This window comes from Nelumbo lutea, chromosome 8 (genome assembly GCF_056320005.1).
Source record: "Nelumbo lutea isolate HS-2025 chromosome 8, American lotus-T2T, whole genome shotgun sequence".
Taxonomy (NCBI): Eukaryota; Viridiplantae; Streptophyta; class Magnoliopsida; order Proteales; family Nelumbonaceae; genus Nelumbo; species Nelumbo lutea.
The window spans coordinates 51,933,620-51,955,861 of NC_142691.1; the positions used below are offsets into that span (position 1 = coordinate 51,933,620).

General features: G+C 44.8%; 1 long non-coding RNA gene and 1 pseudogene across 1 annotated transcript; both read right to left on the bottom strand.

Moving 5' to 3' along the window:
- Window positions 1-2,089: 2,089 nt before the first annotated feature.
- LOC148844164 (uncharacterized) lies at window positions 2,090-7,147 on the bottom strand. The gene is made up of 2 exons (XR_016102994.1): window positions 6,157-7,147; window positions 2,090-2,991 (listed from the first exon to the last, which is right to left on the bottom strand). It is a non-coding gene; the product is annotated as an uncharacterized LOC148844164 (long non-coding RNA).
- Window positions 7,148-21,215: 14,068 nt separating this feature from the next.
- Window positions 21,216-22,007, bottom strand: LOC148844165 (uncharacterized; annotated as a pseudogene).
- Window positions 22,008-22,242: the final 235 nt, after the last annotated feature.

Here is a 22,242-nt window from a genome sequence, read left to right on the forward strand (position 1 = left end):
TTTTTGTTTTTCTCTCTCTCTCTTTTTTTTTTACTCTTGCTCGATTGCTCCAATCATGTTGTGCCTATTTTGACACCCACTCGTTGGAAAGTGTTTATTGTGAAGAAAAAGCTTATAGGAAGGCTTAAAGGGCTAAGTAGGGGGTTTTACTACATATCATCAAGACTGAATGCACAAGGTTAAACAAGCCGCCAATGATGGCCTCCCTTCATTTCATTATTGACTATACATCACATATTAAAGAAGCATATATTGAGCATGGTATGTTGAGCAAAGCACCCTCTGGCATTCTTCTTCTTCTTTCTCTCCTCTTTATTTTTTTGTTTCTTTCTCTTCTCTTTTTCTTTTATTTATTTTTTTATCCCTTTGGTGATCCTTGAGGTGCATTCTGTGGGTTTGGCTAGTTTTCCGAAAAAAAGGTCTAATGCATAACCACAACTGGTTGACTAGCTATTTTTGTGAATTCAATGGATTATTATGGAAAGAGAAACAGCCGAAGATGGCCTCCAGTCCTTTCTTTGGTTAATCAACAGAGCATCAGGTTAGGATGGTACCTTTGTTCTATGTGGGCTTAGGCATTATTAAAAAGGGAAAGTGTTATGCTTTGCCAGTTGCAATTCTGCCTTAGCTTGGACAAAGATGATGGCTTTATTAAGAGTTGAGAGGTCAAAAGAAGTTCAACTATAGAGCTATTGATCAACAACTAACTTTCCTCAGGCATGATTTTGGGAATTGGGTATTTGAGATGAGGCAAACATTGCCTTCTTCTGCAGGTAAACAGCCTTGAACGAACTAATCACTTTCTCATAAGTAAGTATCTCAGGCAAGGAAAAGAGGAATGGGGGAAATAATATTCTATTTATGGAAGTGGTTGGACCCATGAGACGAGCTGCTCTATGTACCCCTTTGAAAGGGATAAGGCCAGACGTAGTTAAAAAATGAAACTAAGATTGACACCCTTGACTCTATTAAGGAGAAAGTAGTCAGATTTGCTAGTTGAGAAGTGATTGCAAGATTTTAACAAGGATTTTGTGCACAACTCGATAACTGATTTGGTCATTATCTAATGAGGAATTGGCCGAGGATTCTTGATGTTGCTTTCCTGTTAACATAACCCAATTAGCGACTGCTTCTTTCTTTATTTTGCTCTCACTGACTCTCTCTCTTTCTCTTTGAAATATCCTTTTTTTACATTTGATTTGATTTGATTTGATTTTTTTTTATTTTGTGTTTTTTTCGAGCTTTTGCACCTTTTAACCTCGACTTTCTTTGTTATTATTATTTTTGTCCTTTATCCTATTTTATTTATTATTATTTTTAACTCTATTTTATTATTATATATTTTTATATTTGCTCCTTTTTATTTTTTATTTCCTTCCTTTTATTTCTCTTTTATTTTATTTTATTTTATTTTTGTGTTTGAATTTTTTTCTTACTTTTTTGTTTGTTTTTGGAAATTTTGACCATTTATTACATTTTTATGTATTTTATTATTTTTTATTGCATGTTAGCACTCTATACAGGTCCCACATTTTACAACTTAGTTATTACTTATCTATTATCTCTTATATATATATATATATATATATATTTGACTCTTTGATTGATCTGAATTGATGTGTTTTTTTTTTAATTTTTATTATTTTGAATTTTGAATTTTTTGTTACCTTTTTATTTTTATTTTAATATTTTTTAATTTTTCATTTGTCCTATAATTTTTGAATTTTGATTAATTTTTCTTTTTCTTTTATTTTCTTGTTGATTTTTTTTAATGTGACTTAATGATTTTTTGTTTTCTTTTGTTTGTGATATACATGAGAATAATTAACCCTCAATGTGTCTTCAACGCCTGGTTAATTTCATATGCAACATTCATGTCTTTGATGATTGGGTGCTCCAAATTGATCTCAAAGGCCTTCTAGCTTCTCATAAATTCGAGATAGGAATGTCCCCCACTATAGAATGTGCCATCTTCATCTGCAGGGGTGTTCTACGGATCCACAACTTCATGATGCTTGCCAAGATCCGAAGGATCAAGATCAATAGATGCTTATGTTTTTTAATGAGTAGACTTTGCTAGTGTGCCTGACACCTTTAACTACAGTATCGGAATTCACATCCACTGAATCATGAGTCATGTCTTGACATTCAGTTCATCAAGATAATTATATTGTGTAGAAGCAAATCTTGCTGGCACAATGCGAGGGTGATCTTCAATACTATCGTCCTTTTAAGGACAGGGTTCAATTCTATAAGTAAGCCCCCATGAAACACATTGGGATTTGCATTGACATTATGGCTAGTTAATGCCACATCAAGAATATCTTCGCTTTGGCTAGCAACGGTGGGATTTGCAAGATCTTCAAAACTTCAATACCAACTTGAGTACTATTCAGAGCATTGTCAACCAACTTGTCATCAACTGACTGCATGCGAGGCAACAACACTTGCACAATATGGAACCTCGTACCCATACTAGCCTATAGAGGCATAGAGCTACTCCTCTAGTAGAACCATGTGCTGAAATTACTGCCCCCTCTTACCATGAGCAATACCAGTCCCAATTCATAATTTTCTGATCTAGTTGAGGAACCTGGGAAGATAAGGATGCAACATTTGCACTTTTGTAATATTAGGTAGACCTGGTGATTCACTTTGACCAAGTATGCTAGTTATGCTAGGGACTCTCTGAATCAATGAGAAATGCACTACTAGGACCAATATCATGAACTTGTGGATAGGTGTTGTGCTCACCCATATCATTGACCAAGTGGTTTAGTTGTCATGTTCCTTCAAATTATCCCTTTTCCAGCAGGCCCCAAAACCAAAATTTGACATATTACATGAATTTGGGGCTTGATCAATAACCGGTAACGAACTTGGGGAGCTACTACATCTTGAACACTTTCCGCATGCCATGCTTATGGATGCACACCCAGACAGTTCTATGCATGCTTCTACATTTGGTGGTGTACAATTTGGGCTCCATGCCTGCAGATGCAAACAATGAACACAGTGAGAAGAACGTCTTGAAACTATGACATGCCATGCATCTTACTCCTGTGATAGACATAGTGAACAACCATTTTTGCCAATAGCTTCTGCCAGTTCCTTATTTGTTTTAACCAAAGGTTTTGGATTTGGTCCCATCCCCAAGCAACCATCATAGGGGCAAGCGTGAGTTTTTTTGCTTACTACATAAGTTAAGCAAGGTATACAATATAGATGATGACCCAAAAATGCCTTGGTCAATAACTGGAAACAGTTGGATTAAATGGTTGTGGCCACTGGAGTAGCACCCAAAGTCGGTGTTGTTGAATCAATTACAATGACCAAGGTAGTTGTGCAATAGATGGTTGAGGATTAACAATCAAAGTTGGGTAAAAAATAGGTAAAACTATTGAAGTTGACATGTGTAATTCTCACTTATCCAGCATCCGGTCCAGCCTTGTCTCTCTCCCCCAAGTATGTAGGGATATGATGCACCAGGTTTTCTCATGACATCTACTAGAAAATTTGTTCTCTGACAGTTCCAGAGTAATCAATGACAACCTCTACTGAATGCCCTGGAGTTTCACCAAAGAGATTCCTCCCAAATAGTACCAAATTAATGGCTCACACATCCCCAATAGCAGTGCAATAAAGGAGTTGGTACTGCATATCTCATATGGGATTCCTCTCAAAACCAGTTTGTACAAACACTGAGGAAGGTATGTAGCAGACAGATCTCTGTAGAATAGGGGAATTCCCCTCAGGGATTGAACTTCACAAACAGTTTGTCTCAAGTGGGGGTAAATAAGCCGATTCCAACCTCAAAAGTGAGGCTGATCGTGGATCTTTTAAGCATAGCAATTCCCAACACTTCAAGTTGTCAAACTCTAGTGGAAGAGATTTAAGAAGAATTTCCCAGAACTACTAGTTCAATCGAAGTTAAGTTCTCGATAAAGCTACCATCATCAAGTAGGAATTCCTTTACATTTCGGGTTGAAACTAGAAGAAGATATGGCTCCAAGAAGAAATGTTACTACTCGCATCCAGATGTCCTAGCTTACTCCAACTCCATGAATTTCCGGGAATAGGGCCCTTGAACAACCAGGTCTTGTAACCTTCTGCACCTTCACCTTCAAGAGTAAGGGGAAGATGCCTCATAACCCAGCTAGGCATGCAGAACATGATCTGATAATAGGGACTAGCAGCCTTGTTCAGCTTCAGTAATTCAAGACTTGTAGAATTGCTACAAAACTTTAGTCTAGCTCCACACACTAAGTTCAAGCTTTCTTCCTCAATTCCCTTTCTCTCACTCCTAAACCTCTTTTTTTTTTTCTTTTCCATTTTTTGTTCTCTTTTCTTTCTTTTTTCTTTTTACTTTTGATTTGATAATGTGATCTTAGTGCAATTCAAAACTCTAGTTGATTTAAATGAATTTCAAGAAAATTTAAGTCATAACAATGGATTTTCTCATCCTCTTTTATTTTCAATTTATTTTAATATTATTTTTTATCTTTTTTTTTTTTGCTTTGAAAATTTCTTGTCCCTTTTTCTTTTTATCATCATACCTTTTCTCCTTTTTTGTTTGTTTTGCTTCTTTTGATTTATTTTTTGACTTTTTAATTTTTTGGAGTTTTGATTAGTATAATTTTTGTTTTGGAATTTTGATTTATTTTTTATCTTTTTATTTGTTTTTTTTTTATTTTTTTATGATTTGTGATTATATGTTGTTTTTTTACCTTTCATTTGATTTATAATTAAAATTTTTTTGGGATTTTGATTATTTTCATTTTTTATTTTTATTTTCTTTGATAGTCTTCTAGGCATATTTGTACCTAAGCTTCCTATCCCTCTTTTGATTTTTTTTTTCATTTTATTTTTATTTTTCTTCTTTTTTATGTCCTTTTTATTTTATCATTTTTTATTTTTTTATCTATATGTTATCCTATTGTTCGACTTCTATTTTAGTTTTATTAGACCATTGACATTTTATCTTTTTTTTTTTTTATATTTTTATGTAGGCCCCCCCAAGGGGTAAGAAAGCAAACCAAGATGAGGTGGCTAAAATCCTAAATGACTAGATTGACATATGGACAGTGATGCATGATGGAAGAGTTATACACCTAAACTCCAGGCTCCAACAAGGTTGCCGATCTTCAAACCTCCACCCATCGAACAAATGGGCTTCTTTGGTTGGTAATCGGTTTGGGCATTTGGTGCAACTAATGGGACCAAGGCCCCAATGACCTACCACTTAGGACCCCTTCCTAATAGGACATGGGATGCTAAAATTAATGCAAAATGGTGTGCAAGCAAGCAATAATAGATATAAAGCAATAAACAAATATCTAATCAACAGAAAAAGAAGAATTATAATTCTAACGGATGAAAGCAAAAAAGAAACATGCATATAAACAAGAAGAGGCAATCAAGTCAAATGGGACCCATGTGGTCCCCACCTATGGTCTCGTAAATTCCCTAATGGAGTCGCCAAACTGTGAGCATCAGAAAATGGCTCACTTGCTACTTGGGAAGAAAATGGAGTCACCACCCTTCAGTTAAGAAATGGAAGTGATGGGACCTTTGAGAATGGCATCAAAATCATTTTTACTAAATAATGACTCCAAAGATCAAGGCATTTGTACTAAGTAAGACTCTCTTGGGAGAGGGAAGGGGTTAGGCACCCCTCCCTCGGGTCTGATAGGTGGGCCCCACATGGGGTTTTGAAAGGAACATGATCACAATTATTTAATCTAACGAAAACATAAAAGTAATATTGAAAGTAAAGGAAAACAACAAAAGCTATCTTGCCCATTTAATCCATTACTAGCTAAATAGATCAAACTCTAAATAAGCATTAACATTCAATACAGCCGAAAAACATATCAGAAAGAAAGAAAAAACAAAAGAAATAATAATGAATTGAATAAAAAGAGTATCAATATTCATAATAGCAACGAAAAGATTGATCTATCAATGAGAAATTTTCGAAAAGGAACTCAGGTTGCGAGCAGGCAACAGAGATAAGGTTGGATTGAGTTGGGGATAAGATCTACGGGAGTAAGCCCAATGGAATCTCCTCCATCGGTCTACTCCCCAACCTCAAATCCTCACCGTAAAAAATAAAAAAATAAAAAAATAAACAGAGAGAGTTTAACTCATCCTTACCTAAGTTGTCCTTGCCGATGTTGAATGTTGATGGAAGGTTCCGGATGAGATTTTGGCCTGAATTCTATCGATGCTGTAACTGGGAGGTTCAATCGAACTTGAGTGGATTACTCTGGAAAGATTTGCTAAAGGAAAATGGGCTTCGAATTTCAGTATGCCAAGAATGGGAGTCGAACATCAAACGTGCCGATGTTGAATGTTGATGGAAGGTTCTGGATGAGATTTTGGCCTGAATTCTATCGATGCTGTAACTGGGAGGTTCAGTCGAACTTGAGTCGACTACTCTGGAAAGATTTGCTAAAGGAAAACGGGCTTCGAATTTCAGTATGCCAAGAATGGGAGTCGAACATCAAATGTGTTAGGCGTTCAATTTGACTTCGTGAACGACGAACACAGAGGGTAGCATACTTGGTTTCAGTCCCAGATCATAACCCGAGGTAATTAGCAAAGATGGTGGCACTTTAGAAGTGTGCTGTCACTGTTACCGAGAATCTTGTGCTCGTCGTCCTCCATAGGTCAAAGACGATTAACAGTGAGCTTCGATAAATTCTGAAAGAAGAAGAAGAAGAAGTAGACGAAGAATAGAGAAGACGAAGAAAAGAGAATGAGAGCGAGAGAAAGAGAGAACCAGATTAGAGGTTGTCGCCACTCTCTGTTACTCGAAGGGAGGAGATGGTGAATTGTCAATTTTGGGGGGTTTCCGAGAAGAAGAAGATGCAGAAGAAGAGAAAAAAAAAGAACATATAGAGAAAACGAGAGATCGGCGAAAGAGGCGCAGTCGGGTTTAGGTCTATTGTCGCCTTAATTTACAGTGGCGATGACAAAACAGAGGGAGAGATAGAAAAATGGGGGGTGGGGGAAGAAGAAGGAGAAGAAAGTGGGTGAGGGAAGCCGGAGATGGAAATCGATCTGGGTTCACTACCGCCTGGGTTGGGTTCGAACGAAGGGGGGAGATGAATAGTCTCTCCTTCGGATCTTTCTCCTTGATTAGGGCGAATAAAGAGTTGATGTTAATCTATATGGGAGGTAGGGGTATTTTAATGATTTTGGAATATCTGAGGGGTATTTTAGTAATTTTTGACATACTGGGCTAAACCGGGTCATAGGGTGGTCAAACCGGGGTTCTGGATGGGAGGCTGAGATTTTGGGTAAAAGGTGGAGAGATGGGTCTGACAGGGGGTTTATGTTGATGGGCTAGCGAGATTGGTAGAATGGAATCTTTTTATATGGACGAGTAAATGTAGGTATTTTTGGCTAAAATTTGGAAAGGTGGGGCTTTTGGGGATTTTGGGTTGATTAGTGGTTTCAAATTGGCCATATTGGACCTAGATCACGCAGATTTGGAAAGGGTTTAATTCAGCTAATTTTGAGCCTTAAAATAGAATCTTGGTGTGATGGAGGGGTAACAATGATGTTTTGGGATGAAATTTTGCAGGTCGGTATTTGAAGGTGTCTCGGATCTGATGATGAGGTATAATCAATCTTAGAGGGACAAGACCGAGGGAATTTAGGTCAATCTTGGTTTAATAGAGGAATAAATGAGGGAATCTAGGGTTGAAACTTCATGGGCAGGTGTTTTGGTGTGGTCGGAGTCTTAAGGTGTGTCAGATCTAGTGGTTAAGGTGTAAGTAGGGGTCAATTGGGGCCATCGGGTTGGTATCAGACAGGTTTAACAGTGGATTTGAGGGCTCTTAGGGTGAAACTTTGGTTTTTTAGGTTTTTTGGGTGTTTCAGAGAGGTTGAAAGGGTCAAATCGGGTGTTTGGGGTGAATTGGAGGCTCAGGCAGTGGACCAAGCAAAAATTGGGTGCTGATAGGGTGTAAAAAAGGTTCAAAGTATCGAAACGCCAAGTGATGGAGCGCGAGCCGGCTGGTCTTAGCTGTCCGCTGCCTTGCTTTCGAACGGGGTAGCAGGGATCCTGAAACGGGAGAGATGGGAAAGCTCCGGGGGGAACCAGGTGTAGAGGCTCCGAAGCTCAAGTTAGAATCTTTCAAAAGCAAGGTAATACCAGATAGCACAAAGTTTGCATACCTCCGTTGTCGGGGGGCAGGGGGCTCTTATAGTCACTTCGCGTACTCGTCCCGAGGCCCTTGTCAGATCGGGTATGATTACCCTTGCGCTTGTCAACTCGGCCGTCGTCCCTTCTGCTGAGACAGAACCGTCACTGCCTAACGGTCTAACTAGAGATGGCGGCGTCAGTGGCGGTGGCAGGTGGCCGTTTAGAGTGCTGCTGCCAAAACGTCAGATCCCAAGTCAGTCAGGCGTGGCGCCCTCGGGCACGGACTTCCCTGGTGCCAGTTATGGTACGACTTGTTTGGCTTTGGTGCCTAGAAGATGATGCGAAGTGCTGAGCGAGGCGGTCTTGAGCTCGGAGGTATCCCGAACTGTAACAAGGTGGGTCAGTTCGGCGAAGTGTGTCCCGAGCTGTTACAAGGTGGCAGTTCGGCGAAGTCTACCTCGAGCTGTTACAAGGTGGGTTAGTTCGGCGAAATGTACCCCGAGCTGTTACAAGGTGGTCAGTTCGGCGAAGTCTATCCCGAGCTGTTACAAGGCGGCAATTCGGCGAAGTCTACCCCGAGCTGTTACAAGGTGGTCAGTTTGGCGAAGTCTATCCCGAGCTGTTATAAGGCGACAATTCGGCGAAGTCTACCCCGAGCTGTTACAAGGTGGTCAGTTCGGCGAAGTCCATCCCAAGCTGTTATAAGGTGGGTTAGTTCGGCGAAGTGTGTCCCCTTGTTCCCGCCTAGGCTTGACCCCTTTTGCCGAGCTGTCGTTTCTGCCACATGTCTCATAATAAATAGGTTGGACCAAATCTTCCTTCATCAATTGCCCCCCACTCCTTGCGCCGAGGGCCTTGCCATGGTGCGGGGAGTTTTCACGAGGTGGTTGTAGATTTGTCCCGTCCTTCAAACCTTCATTGTATGAGACACTTTTTCTAGGGTTTTTTCGGTTTTCGAGAAGGCTGGAAACGTGCCTTATTCAAGAACGCTGGTGGTTGTGACTGTGCGTTTTAAATTTCAAACCAACTCGCGCCGTTGGGACGTGACAGCAGGTCATTTCAAAAAGGCACGCCACTGCTGTACGTACGCCGTCGACTGTCAGGGAGACGTGCGGCGCGTCAGATTCGAAAAGACGCATGTCGAAGCAATGTCGGTTTCAAAAAAACGTGCTGACGTTTCTCTTTTTTCGGAAAGACGTGCGCCAATCACGTCTCGACTTTAAGGGTTGCGCGGTTGGTAAGAACGTGGGCCGTCGGATTGTCTTCAGTCTGCACGGTCGATTCTTGGTTACTGTAGCTATAAATAGTGGGGGACCCCGGTTGGTTTGTCACTTCTGCGGTTGTCTATCGAGTTCGCGTCCAACCTTCCAACTCGCGTTTGAGTCTCTTCCAGCTCGCGTCAAGGCTGGTTATACAGTCTTCACGATTCTTTAGCTTGTTCTTCAAACTTTCCGGTGAGTACTTTCTTGAATCTATCTTCTCCCCAATGTCTAGCTTTGATAGCTCAGACGATTCTTCGAGTAGGGCCGACGTAGGTTCCACCAACCGAGCCGTGTCCCCAGATTGCCTCAGTGATCCTGAGGTGGAGCTTGAAGACTATGAACTTGTGGGCCGAGTTGCTTCGGGCAGTTTGGCGTCTACCTCCCACCGAGGTCGGATGCTAGACAGGTTTGGTCCTTCGACCATGACGCCTGAGGGGCTTCAATCCATACTTCTGTCCTACAATCTTCCTGGGGGGTACACATATTTCATTGCTTCGAGTAGCTTTCCTTGGGAACACGGTCCCGACGAGATCGTGATTTTTCGAGAGCAACTCGCCGCAGGGTTGCGACTTCCTTTCCATCCCCTTCTTGTCGAAGTCATAAACCACTTCGATGTCACCATTGGCCAGCTTCATCCGAACTCTATTCGGAACCTGGTGGGGACGATATCCCTTTTTTGCGAACAGAACTTCCCCTTGGACTTAGAGATATTCTCCTCTATCTTGATGCTCAAGAGACAGGTGTGCCCTCTTCCTGGGGGGAGACGGGCGTATTACCTTATTCCTCGCCAGGGTTTTAAGCTTCTGCATGATCTCCCTAACAAGGTCCCGGCGTGGAAGCAGGACTACTTCGGCGTGCGAAGTGCACAAGGATGGCCCTTTCAGACCGGGTGGGGTGAGGCCGCTCCCGACTCGGGCGTAACTCTTGATAAAGAGACGGTGAAGGGTCTCCGGCAGTGGACACGGCAAGGCTTAAAGTGCCACCACTACTTAATGGAGGCTAAGCTTTTTGCAGCCGACCTGAGTTCGGGTAGGTTTCTGGCTATGCGGTTTCTTGCTTGCTCTGTTCCTTCATTTTTTCTGATGTCGAACTCGTTCTGCATGTGTGATGGATGCGGAGAGAACTCGCGGCGGGCGTTTGTTCCAAGGTATGAAGAGGAGGAAGCGGGTCGCCAAGCGAACTCGTAACGAGCTGCCCCTGGATGAGGAGCCCCTAGCCCCATACTATACGACAGAGGATCTGCCTAGGGAGCCCGAAGTGACTCCACTGGTGCACGAGACTGCCGGGGCGCCTTTCACTGAAACCACTCATACGGGCGCTCCTGCGTACTCAAGTGCTCCTCACTCCGGGTCTGCTCATACGCGGGCTGGGCCCTCAGGCTCGGGAGCTCAAGGGGAGTTTAGGAGCGTGTTGATGCCGAACTACGCTCTTCAAAAGAGTAGGGATGCTACTTTCCCCGAGGAGGTCGCGGCGTGGACCGATCTTCCCTTGAATCAGGTCGCTTGCCGCGCCGTAACACATGCCATGGTGGTAAGTGAGATTGTCTTTTTTTTTTTTAATTCCGTTGCTTCTGTTGTCTTTTTGCTCACTTGTTTCTTTTGGTAGGTGAATTCTTCGATTCATGCCTTGGCGGCCCAAGTGGAGAGGAGCTCGCGACAAGCGCGAGCTGCTGAGGCTGCTGCTCATGCTGCTGATGAAGCCTTCCGTGCTGCAGAGGCAAATACCCGGGCTGCTGAGGCGGCTGCTTACGCTGCTGAAAAGGCTGCTCGCGTCGCGATGGCCAGACAGGCGAGGTCTCAGCGTGACGTCGAGGCCATGGGGGTAGTTGTCAAGCACATGGCGGACTTGAAGTTGGATTTGCAGCATCAAGTCGAGTATCTTCAGGAGGACATTAGGGAGAGAACACAGATTTTCTCCCAAGGCATTGAAGACGCCAAAAAGAAGGCAGTTGAAGACTACATTGCCTCCCCGCATTTTGATGATCTGATGGTGGACTCTTACAGGAGGGGGTTCAAGTTGAGCCAGTGGATGATCCGGAATACATACCCCGACCTCGATGTAAGTGCCATAACCACTTCGCGCATAACTCAGGAGATGGCCAATGCTGCCGATGGCGAGATAGACTCTGAAGGAGAGGCAGGGCCTTCGAGTGTTGTTGAAGTGCTTTTCGATGGCGAAGAAGTGGCTCTGGGCATGTAATTTTTTTTTGCCAGTGTACTTTTTCTTGCAATGGAGTGTCTTTTTCCCCTTGCTCATCATCCCCGAGCTGTTTCTTTGCCGGGTTTTTAGATTTCCGTGGTCTTTTATGCCGCGAACTGATTTTTTGCCGAGCTGATAATGTGCTGAAGTTCCTCGGCTTGCCTTGTGGCACATGGCCTGATTTCGTCCACTTCGCTAGGTGATTTATAGGTAGTATCGCCTCAAGTTCACGATGTTCCACGTTCGGGGTACTCGTTTGCCTTCCAAGGTTTCGAGTTCATATGCGCCCCCGAGCGCTGTTTTTACTTTATAGGGCCCTTCCCAATTAGGTCCAAGTTTGTCGACGCCGGGTTCGGGCACCATAATTTTCCGAAGGACCAGGTCGCCGACTCGGAAGCTTCGTCGCTTTACTCTACTATTGTAGTAGCGAGCTACCTGATGCTGGTATGCCACTGTTCGGATGTGCGCGAGGTCCCTTACCTCGTCTAGTAGGTCGAGGTTGGTCCGTAACTCGTCTCCGTTCGTCCGATCGTCGTATGTTTCTAATCGCAACGTTGGTATTTCGATTTTCGCCGGGATCACCGCTTCAATGCCGTAGGTGAGGTTGAAGGGGGTTTCTCCCGTGGCTGCTTTTTCGGTCGTTCGGTGAGCCCATAAGACACTTGGTAGCTCTTCGGCCCACATTCCCTTAGCTCGATCCAGACGTGCTTTCAGTCCGCGCAGGATGGCTCTGTTCATTACTTCCGTCTAACCGTTTGCCTGTGGGTGCGCGACTGACGTGAAATTTTGTCGAATCCCCATGTCCTAACACCACTCTTGGAACTTGATATCCTCAAACTGTTTGCCGTTGTCGGAAATTAGAACCCGAGGTAATCCGAACCGACATACTATGTTCTTCCAAATGTTCTGTATGTTTCGGGCCGTAACAGTTGCCAGAGGTTCGGCTTCTATCCACTTCGTAAAATAATCTACCGCAACAACTAAGAATTTTCTCCCGCCTGTTGCTGGTGGGAATGGACCAAGGAGGTCGATGCCCCATTGTGCAAAGGGCCATGGGCTGGCGAGGTATTTGAGGTCTGAGGCAGGTTGATGGTGGATGTTAGCGTGCTTCTGACACTTGTCGCATTTTCTGACGAGCTCGACAGCTTCTGCCTTCATCGTTGGCCAGTAGTATCCTTGTCGAAGTGCCTTTTGGGCGAGTGCTCTGCCCCCCAAGTGTCCGCCGCACAGGCCTTCATGAGTGTCGCGGAGTACAAACTTGACTTCGTTAGGTTGCAGGCACCGCAAATAGGGGAGCGTGTACGACCTCGGTATAACCGTTCGTCTATTATGACATATTTGGCCGCCTGGCGCTGCACCCTTTTGGCGGCATTGCGTTCTACAGGGAGGGTTCCATCTATCAGGAAGCTCGCGAGTGGATCGATCCAGCTCGGCTCTGCTTCTAAGATGGGAGCGACCTCCTCTGTCCCCTCGAGAATACTAGGCCGAGGTAAGTCCTCTATGTACACAGTTCTCATATTGTTGTGACTCGTGCTGGCTAACCGGGACAGGGCGTCGGCCTCAGTGTTTTCAGACCTCGGGATTTGCCTGATGATGTGTGACCGGAAGTTTAGCAGTGCTTCTTTTACTTTGGCCAAATATGCGATCATGGAGAGGTCGCGTGCTTCGTACTCGCCGGTAACTTGGTTTACCACGAGCTGAGAATCGCTGCAGATGACCAAGTGTTTTGCCTTAAACTTTCACGCTAGGTCCAGCCCGGCGATTAGCGCTTCGTACTCTGCCTCGTTGTTGGATGCCGCGAACTCAAAGCGTAGCGCGTACTCTACTTTTGTGTCACTCGGGCCGCACAAGACTATTCCAGCTCCGCTGCCCTGCCGGCTCGAGGAACCATCCACGTGAAGGATCCAGGGCTCCTCATCCCAATTCGCTCTTCGCCTGATCAGGAGAGATGCCACACTGGATGCTACTTCACGGGGTTCGAACTCTATGGGCTCAGGAGCTCCGGGTTCGCCGCAAATGGGGACCTCAGGCTCGACCTGTGGGGCTTCGTAGCTGAAAGTGCATTCGGCGGTAAAATCTGCCAAAGCTTGGGCCTTGATAGCGGTTCTCGGTTTGTACTGGAGATCGTACTCGCTGAGTTTGATGGCCCATTTCATCAGTCGACCGGAGACTTCGGGTTTGAGTAAAACTTGTCTGAGAGGTTTGTCAGTTAGGACGATGACTGTATGAGCCTAGAAGTACGGGCCGAGTTTCCGAGCTGCAATTACTAGGGCGTATGCTAGTTTTTCTTTCTCCGGGTACCTTGCCTCTGCTCCCTGCAAAATTTTACTAACATAATATATGGGTCGTTGGACCTGGTCTGTTTCCTTTATTAGTACCGAACTGACTGCCTCGTCGCTCGCCGAGAGGTACAGTTGTTAGACCTCGCCCACCTCGGGCCGGGCAAAGGTTGGTATACTAGCGAGGTAACCTTTTAGTTCGTCGAACGCGAACTGGCAGTCCTGGGTCCATTCGAACCCTTTGCCTTTGACTGCCTTGAAGAAGGGTAGGCAGCGGTCTACTGATTTAGATAAGAAGCGGCTTAGAGCGGCTATGCGGCCGTTTAGCCTCTGGACCTCTTTTACTTTCCGAGGTGGTTTCATATCTAGAATGGCTTTTATTTTGTCCGGGTTGGCCTCAATACCGCGCCGATTGACAATGTAGCCTAGGAACTTGCCCGAGGTGACACCGAAGTCACACTTGTTGGGACTCAGCTTCATGCTAAAGTGTCGCAGGATTTGGAAAACAGAATCTAAGTCTTGTATTAACTCTTGTGAAAACTGAGTTTTGACGACCATGTCGTCTACATAGCACTCTATCTTCGTACCAATTAGGGGCCGAAATAGCTTATTTACAAGTCTTTGGAAAGTTGCCCCGGCGTTTTTTTAGTCCGAAGGGCATGACTTTGTAGCAATACAGGCCAAACTCGGTAATGAAGCTGGTTTTTTCCTCATCGGATGGGTCCATCCTAACTTGGTTGTAGACCGAGTAGGCGTCCAGGAAGCTTAGCAACTCGTTTCCCGAGGTCGCGTCCACTAGGCGGTCAATTCTGGGGAGGGGGAAGCAATCTTTCGGGCAAGCTCGGTTCAGGTCGGTATAGTCGACGCACATGCGCCACTTGCCGCTTGCCTTTTTTACCAACACCGGGTTGGCCACCCAGCTCGGGTAGTGGACTTCCCTTATGAAGTTTGCTGCGAGGAGCTTTTCAACCTCCTCGTCGACTGCTCTCCAGCGTTCTGGGGCTAAGTTGCGTTTCTTCTGTCTAACGGGTCTGACTACAGGGTCAGTATTAAGTTTGTGAGTTATCAGTCCGGGGCTAATGCCGGGCATGTCGGCCGCGGACCAGGCAAAAATATCTTAATTTTGGAGTAAAAAACTTACCAGTTCAGCTCGTAGGGGATCTTCGATGGAAGCTCCGATGCTTAGTGTGCGAGTTGGGTCCGTAGCTGAAGCCTGGATTGCGACTGTTTCCTCCGTGGGCGAAGCTCGCTCCTCACCTTGCTCTGCCGGCCGCTCCAGCTTGAGGTCGTCGGCCGCCTTGGTTTTTCCCTTTAGGGCGGCAACGTAGCACTTGCGGGACTCGAGCTTGTTGCCCCGCGCTACCCCTATACCGAAGTCCGTAGGGAACTTCATGGCCAAATAGTAGGTGGAGACCGTCGCCCGTAGGACATGCGTGATCGGCCGCCCTATTATGGCATTGTATGGGGAGGGGGTCGCGACTACCAGGAAATCATGGTTGAGTCTGACCGCACAAGGCCATGTGCCGACTTCCACAGGGACAGTTATTCTCCCGAGGAGCCTAACTTCCTCTCCGCTGAAACCTACCAGGGGAGTGTTCGCGGGCTTCAGCTCGCTCCTCTTTAACTGCAGCTGGTCAAATGCCAATTTGAAGAGGATGTCCGCTGAGCTGCCCGAATCTATGAGTACGCGCGTGACCTCGAAATCGTTGATCCTTAGCTTAATGACAAGCGTGTCATCATGGGGGTAGTGGATTCCTCGCGCGTCGTCCTCCGTGAAAAAGATTGGATCTTCGGTCTTTGGCCTCTTTGGGGGGTTCCTTTCTTCGAGGGCCACTTCGCGAACTGAAGTCCGGGCTGCTGCCGAGGTACACCCCGCTACTACGGATCCTCCCACTATTACATGGATGGTTCCCCGAACTGGCCTCTCTTCCGGAGGCTGCTTCTGCAACGGTTCGACAGGTCTGTTGCTAGACTCGGGTGCATCCTTTTCTTGCTCCCCTTGCCAACCTGCTTTATTGTTATTGTTGTGTTGTACAAAATTTCTCAAGTATTCGCGATGGATGAGTCCCTCTATCTCGTCCCGGAGGTTATTACACTGTTCGGTGCTATGACCATGGTCTCTATGGAAACTACAATACAAATTCTTGTTTCTATCGTTCGGATTTCCCTTCAGGCGAGGTGGCCACTTAACGTACGGAGCGTCTTTGATCGCCATTAAGATCTCTGTCCACCTCGTGTTCAACGGCGTGTAGTCCGTCCGAACTGCTAAGGGGGCCCGGAAGGACTGGTTCGGCTTCGGCTCCCAGGTCGGGTTTTTTCTACTCACTGGGTTGGAGAGCTCGCCTTCTCTCTTTCTTTTCTCGTTCCCTCCTTCGCTTCGTTGGTTGATCTCTTCCTCAGTCCTCATGAACTTATCCGCGAGTTTGAGGAATTCGGCCACAGTCGCGGGCTGGTTGGCCACCATGTGCCATTTGAACTCTTTGTGCGTCACCCCTCTTTTGGCTGCCGCGAGCTGCACTGCGGGGTCCAACCGCGGTATTTGCAAGCATGCCTCGTTGAACCGCTTGATGTAGCCCCAATAGATTCTCCTTCTCTTTGGACCACTACGAAGATGCTTTCCTCTGTTCAGGGGCACCGTCGGCTGGTGACAAAGTGTGTGGTGAAGACTTGCACGAACTGGCCCCAGCACTTTATCGACTCGGGGGCCAGGTTCCTGTACCAAGTGCGGGCTACCCCCCTGAGGGTGGTGGTAAAGGCCACGCACATGCACGATTCGTTAGCCCTGGCGAGGTGCATTTGCGACTGAAAGGCGTCAACGTGGTCGTTGGGGTCGAAGGACTCATCGTACTTGTCCAGAGGTGGGAGTTTGAAGTCTCTGGGTAAGGGGACCGCCAGGAGTTCCGATGCGAGGGGGGAAGGAACGGAGAGAGCCGGGGTAGCCCCTACCTCGTCCGAGCTCGTGGCTTTGCCTCTGAGTTCCGACAAGGCGCGGGTGGCGGTCTGGCGACTTCGCCGGCGCCTTCGCCGTTGAGCGGGCCTTGTGCTGGCGCTGCTGGCCTCCGTGTTACCGAGCTCGATGGGCCCGGAGTGCAGGTAGTCCGCCGCCAGGGCGCTGAATCGATTTTCGGTGAGCGGGAGCTCGGGCTTGGAGCGCCGGGGTGCCTTCCTCGCGGGCGAGGTTCCTGACCCACCCGCGGGTTGCGAGGCGGGGATGAAATTTCTCTTTCTTCGGCCTGGGGACGAGGCCTGGCTGTTGGGGTGGTTTTGGGGCCAGGAGGCCTTCGCCTGGCGGGGGTGCCCATCCTGCGGGGAGGCCTTGACCGGCCTCGGAGCGGGGTGGCGAGGTGGAAGTAGTGGTTGGTTCAGTGGTAGTTGGGGGAACTGCTGTTGGTAGTGATACTGGGAGATGTTGTGCAGCACTTGGTGCTGGTGAAGCTGGTGTTGCTGGAACTGTTGCATTTGGGCTTGCATTGCCCGCATGCACTGCACCAGGTCCTCCAATCGGTCTTGGCTAGCTGCCAGGGGGACGGTAGTTGGTTCAGTGAAAGTTGTCTGAATGGGGAGAGGAAAGGGGACGTTTGTGGTAGGAGGGTTTACGGGTGCCACTGCTTGTGGCGTGTTCAGGATGGGGATCCCATCCATCGAAAGGGGGATGGTGAACTGTCCAACGCACACTACGGGGACCTGAAGTTGCTCCCCGGTGGCGTTTGTCTCCGTGCCGCGTCCGGTGTTGCTGGAGGAGGCCATGAGTGTTGGGATTTTTAAGAAGAAAGGGGGTATCGAAGTTTGGAGGGAGTTTTTTTGAAGCGTTTTACCACAGACGACGCCAATTGATGGAGCGCGATCCGGCTGGTCTTAGCTGTCCGCTGCCTTGCTTTCGAACGGGGTAGCAGGGATCCTGAAACGGGAGAGATGGGAAAGCTCCGGGGGGAACCCGGTGTAGAGGCTCCGAAGCTCAAGTTAGAATCTTTCAAAAGCAAGGTAATACCAGATAGCACAAAGTTTGCATACCTCTGTTGTCGGGGGGCAGGGGGCTCTTATAGTCGCTTCGCGTACTCGTCCCGAGGCCCTTGTCAGATCGGGTATGATTACCCTTGCGCTTGTCAACTCGGTCGTCGTCCCTTCTGCTGAGACAGAACCGTCACTGCCTAACCGTCTAACTGGAGATGGCGGCGTCAGTGGCAGTGGCAGGTGGCCGTTTAGAGTGCTGCTGCCAAAACGTCAGATCCCAAGTCAGTCAGGCGTGGCGCCCTCGGGCACGGACTTCCCTGGTGCCAGGCATGGTACGACTTGTTTGGCTTTGGTGCCTAGAAGATGATGCGAAGTGCTGAGTGAGGCGGTCTTGAGCTCGGAGGTATCCTGAACTGTAACAAGGTGGGTCAGTTCGGCGAAGTGTGTCCCGAGCTGTTACAAGGTGGCAGTTCGGCGAAGTCTACCCCGAGCTGTTACAAGGTGGGTCAGTTCGGCGAAATGTACCCCGAGCTGTTACAAGGTGGTCAGTTCGGCGAAGTCTATCCCGAGCTGTTACAAGGCGGCAATTCGGCGAAGTCTACCCCGAGCTGTTACAAGGTCGTCAGTTCGACGAAGTCTATCCCGAGCTGTTACAAGGCGGCAATTCGGCGAAGTCTACCCCGAGCTGTTACAAGGTAGTCAGTTCGGCGAAGTCCATCCCGAGCTGTTACATGGTGGGTTAGTTCGGCGAAGTGTGTCCCCTTGTTCCCGCCTAGGCTTGACCCCTTTTGCCGAGCTGTCGTTTCTGCCACGTGTCTCATAATAAAGAGGTCGGGCCAAATCTTCCTTCATCACCAAGTGTATTAGAAAGTCAATTTTAAGATACATATTGGGATGCGCCTTGGATATGCATGTGTATTGGAGAAAAAGTAAGATACGCATACGTACACTTGGAAACACTATAAATACTTTAGTAAATCATAAAAATATTCAATAAGACTAAATATAATACCTCAATGAGGTGTATATACCTTAAATTAATATATTTTAATGGTTTTACAAATAAATATATTGTAGTGAATTATAATTTAATTAAAAGTCTAATGCTTAACTATAATTTATAAATTATAATTCTTAAGTTTTAATGTTTTATTGGATGGGAGAAAACCTAACTCTCCTATCCAACCATAAAACATGATAAATCATCCAAGGAATTTATTAAAGAAGAAATTTTAATTGCTTTGTGGATATGATAGATCATCCAAGGAATTATAATATATTCAATCATTGTGATTAAATGATAAAATATACTTAATTATTATTTATTTTTAATTCTAAAAATATAAAAAAAATTAAATAAGAGTTTTCAATTGGTTTGTGGATGTGATATATCATCCATAGAATTATAATATATTCAATTGTTTTGATCAAATGATAAAACATAATTAATTATTATTTATATTTAATTCTAAAAATATGAAAAGTAAAAAAATATTAAAAAAGAAATTTCAATTGCTCTATGGATATGATAGATAAATCCATAGATCTAAAACATATTAAGTCTTTATAGGTTGATAAAAAATTACATTTTCAATTTTTTTGTTAATTTATATTTTCCTTAAATATCTTCATGAAATTTCCATAGATCTATTGATGACAGAAAAAAAAAAATTGTGATTTTGACTGTAAGAAAAGTATATGAACATAAATTTAAACATTCAGGAAAAAAAGAAATCACGAGATATTATAAAAAATTTTTAAAAACTTACCTATTGTTGCCATAAAAAAAATTAACAAATGACACTTCTTTATTGTAAATTTTTGCAAATCTAGCACTTTAGGAATGAGGTTTGGTGTTTTAGAGTCATTTAGGGGGCTTATTTAAGGGAAAAGTAGCTTGATTTCGCCTTTTTATTTTTTATTTATTTTTTTAGTTTTTGGCCATATCTTTTTCGTAGTGTATCGGTTGATATGCATGAAAAAAGATGAGAACCTAGTTTTCATGTGTATCTCGTATATTTTTTTTCAAAGATACAATACAATATGTCCCGTATCGAGCGTATCATGTCGAAATTTTAAACCTTGGATGTGAACATAAGAGGGTTGGGTTAGGGTCAAAGCAAACTCGTGTCAAACCAAACTCATTTAGATCCCTAAGTGTGATTGAATCCCACCTTCACAATGGTTTGGGGATATTAGGATTTTTTGTCTTTTTTCCAAGTTTTTGGCCTTCGGGATGTAGTTATCTTCATCTGACCAACCTGAATTACCTATTAAAAAAGCAATAGGACTAGAAATCTATTATCATTGATGCTTTTATACATGTGTGGTGTGGATGTCAACACATTTTATGTGAAAAGACAAAAACTAAAAACATAAACTTATTTTATGTGAAAAGAAATAAATACAAATTCTGAGATCTCTTTGGTGAGAATGTAAATAACATCATCAATGAGGAAAATTACTTCATTCACAAATTGGTGCAAAAAAGAATTTTATGTCAATATAGGGTGGGGCGTGGATTTCCAATTCAATGTGAAAGGGAAATAAAGAAGTTCAATTAACCACAAAGAAAAGAAGTTAAGTATTAGATCAATTAAAGGTTAGCCATGTGGCCTATCTAAATGATTTATTGTGTTGTCTTCTAGCGGGAGAAATAATGAAAAATTTAAGCTCAATTTAGAAAGAGAACAAATACAAATAAGTATAATAGTCAATCCAACTTAAACTTCATTTTTTGAGGATCTCACAACCTCCTTAATCCCTAATAGCTTTTCACTAAGGTTGTGTTTGATTTGAAAGAAAAGGTAGGAAACTTGCCTTACCTTTTTCTTTTAAATAGAACACAACCAAAAAGACAATGTAATAAGTCATTCAATTCAACTTTCTTAGTAAAGAAAAAAAAACATTTATTCAACCACTTCGGTTGGTATCAAATGGCCCTTGAGACTTGTATGGTTGGAATTTTAAAAATTTCACCCTTAAATCATGATGAATTTTCACTCCTCCCATGGATCATGGTTTACTAGTCAAATTCCAAAGGGTATATAATGTGGTTTTTCCTATTCACTAAGGCTGCATTTGTTTCTGGTGTAAATGCACTTTTACACCGTTGGAGTTAAGACATGATGGTTCGGTGAGAGTGTAAAATATGGACCAGCCATTGTGTCCATTTACACTCGTCCTGTTTGGTTACATCTTGTTGTAGCGCGAGAGAGAGAGAGAGAGAGAGAGAGAAGGGCGGAAGGGAGTCAAGGGACAACCTTATCCATTTACACCATTTATAAAAGCAGAGCAAAGTAGCAAAACTAAGAGCATAGAGAAAAGGGAGAAATTGTAGAGGCTTAGAAGAGAGAAAGGGCAAAAAGACAGAGCCACCATATTAGCTCTTGAAAAATTTTCACTATGGTAGCTAGGAAGAGCTACCTCACCAACGATTACTTCCGGTACCATGTTTGAATTCGACAAACCGACCTGTGGAATTTGAATCACGCTGCCTCACCTGAGTTGAAAATTGATGACCAATGTGCATGATGCTGCAGTCATGGAGGGAGATCAGTGCCGATGCGGAGGCATTCAATTCCAGGACAATGTAGAACACATATGAAGAAAGTGGAATTTATAGATAGGAATAGGGAAGAGCAACTGAGGGAATGACCATGAAGACGTATATCCGGATCAAGAATCCGATATGCATGGTCTAGTTCCTCTTGAGCTTACCAAAATAGCTCAGGGGAGGCTACTGAAATTGAATCTCAAAGTTGTTTGTCTCATCTGCCAACCTGTTGTTCCTCCTCATCTTGATCTGTTTCAACCTCTCTGTCGCTAGCCGTAGCGTTAGCTTGTGGCACCGTCGCTGGTACTTGAGCCCATTGATGCAGCGGAGAGTTTGAGCCACCAAGATGTAGAAGATGAGATGGGCCATGGTGAGCTGATGGGGACCTAACAGTGGGGACACTGTAGCCCGAGCGACTGGACTAGGGCAATGAAGACCAGGCCTAGGAAGAGGAAGAAGAACTAGAAGAGCTTCCAAAGTTCCTTCTTTTCGAGATCGACAACCCACTTCTTCTCCAAGGTTTTCTCGAAGTGGAGCTTAATTGTAGTGTTTTGGGCTTGTAGGGCTGTTTCCTTTGGAATTGCTGGATGTTCATAGCCCACCATTGTTGACTGCATGTCAAGTCCTGGTCCCTGACCTCCTCCTTCCTAGTTCCTACCCAACAAATGCGGTGGAATGATGCAGGGCATAGACAAGGTGGAGCGGAGATGGCTGGAAAAGACAAGGTGGAATGATGCATGGAAGAGAGAGAGAGAGAGAGCGAGCGATAAAGAAGGAGAAGAAGAAGAAGAGAGAAGGAGAAGAGAGAGAGAGAAGGAGAAGGAGAAGAGAGAGAGATAT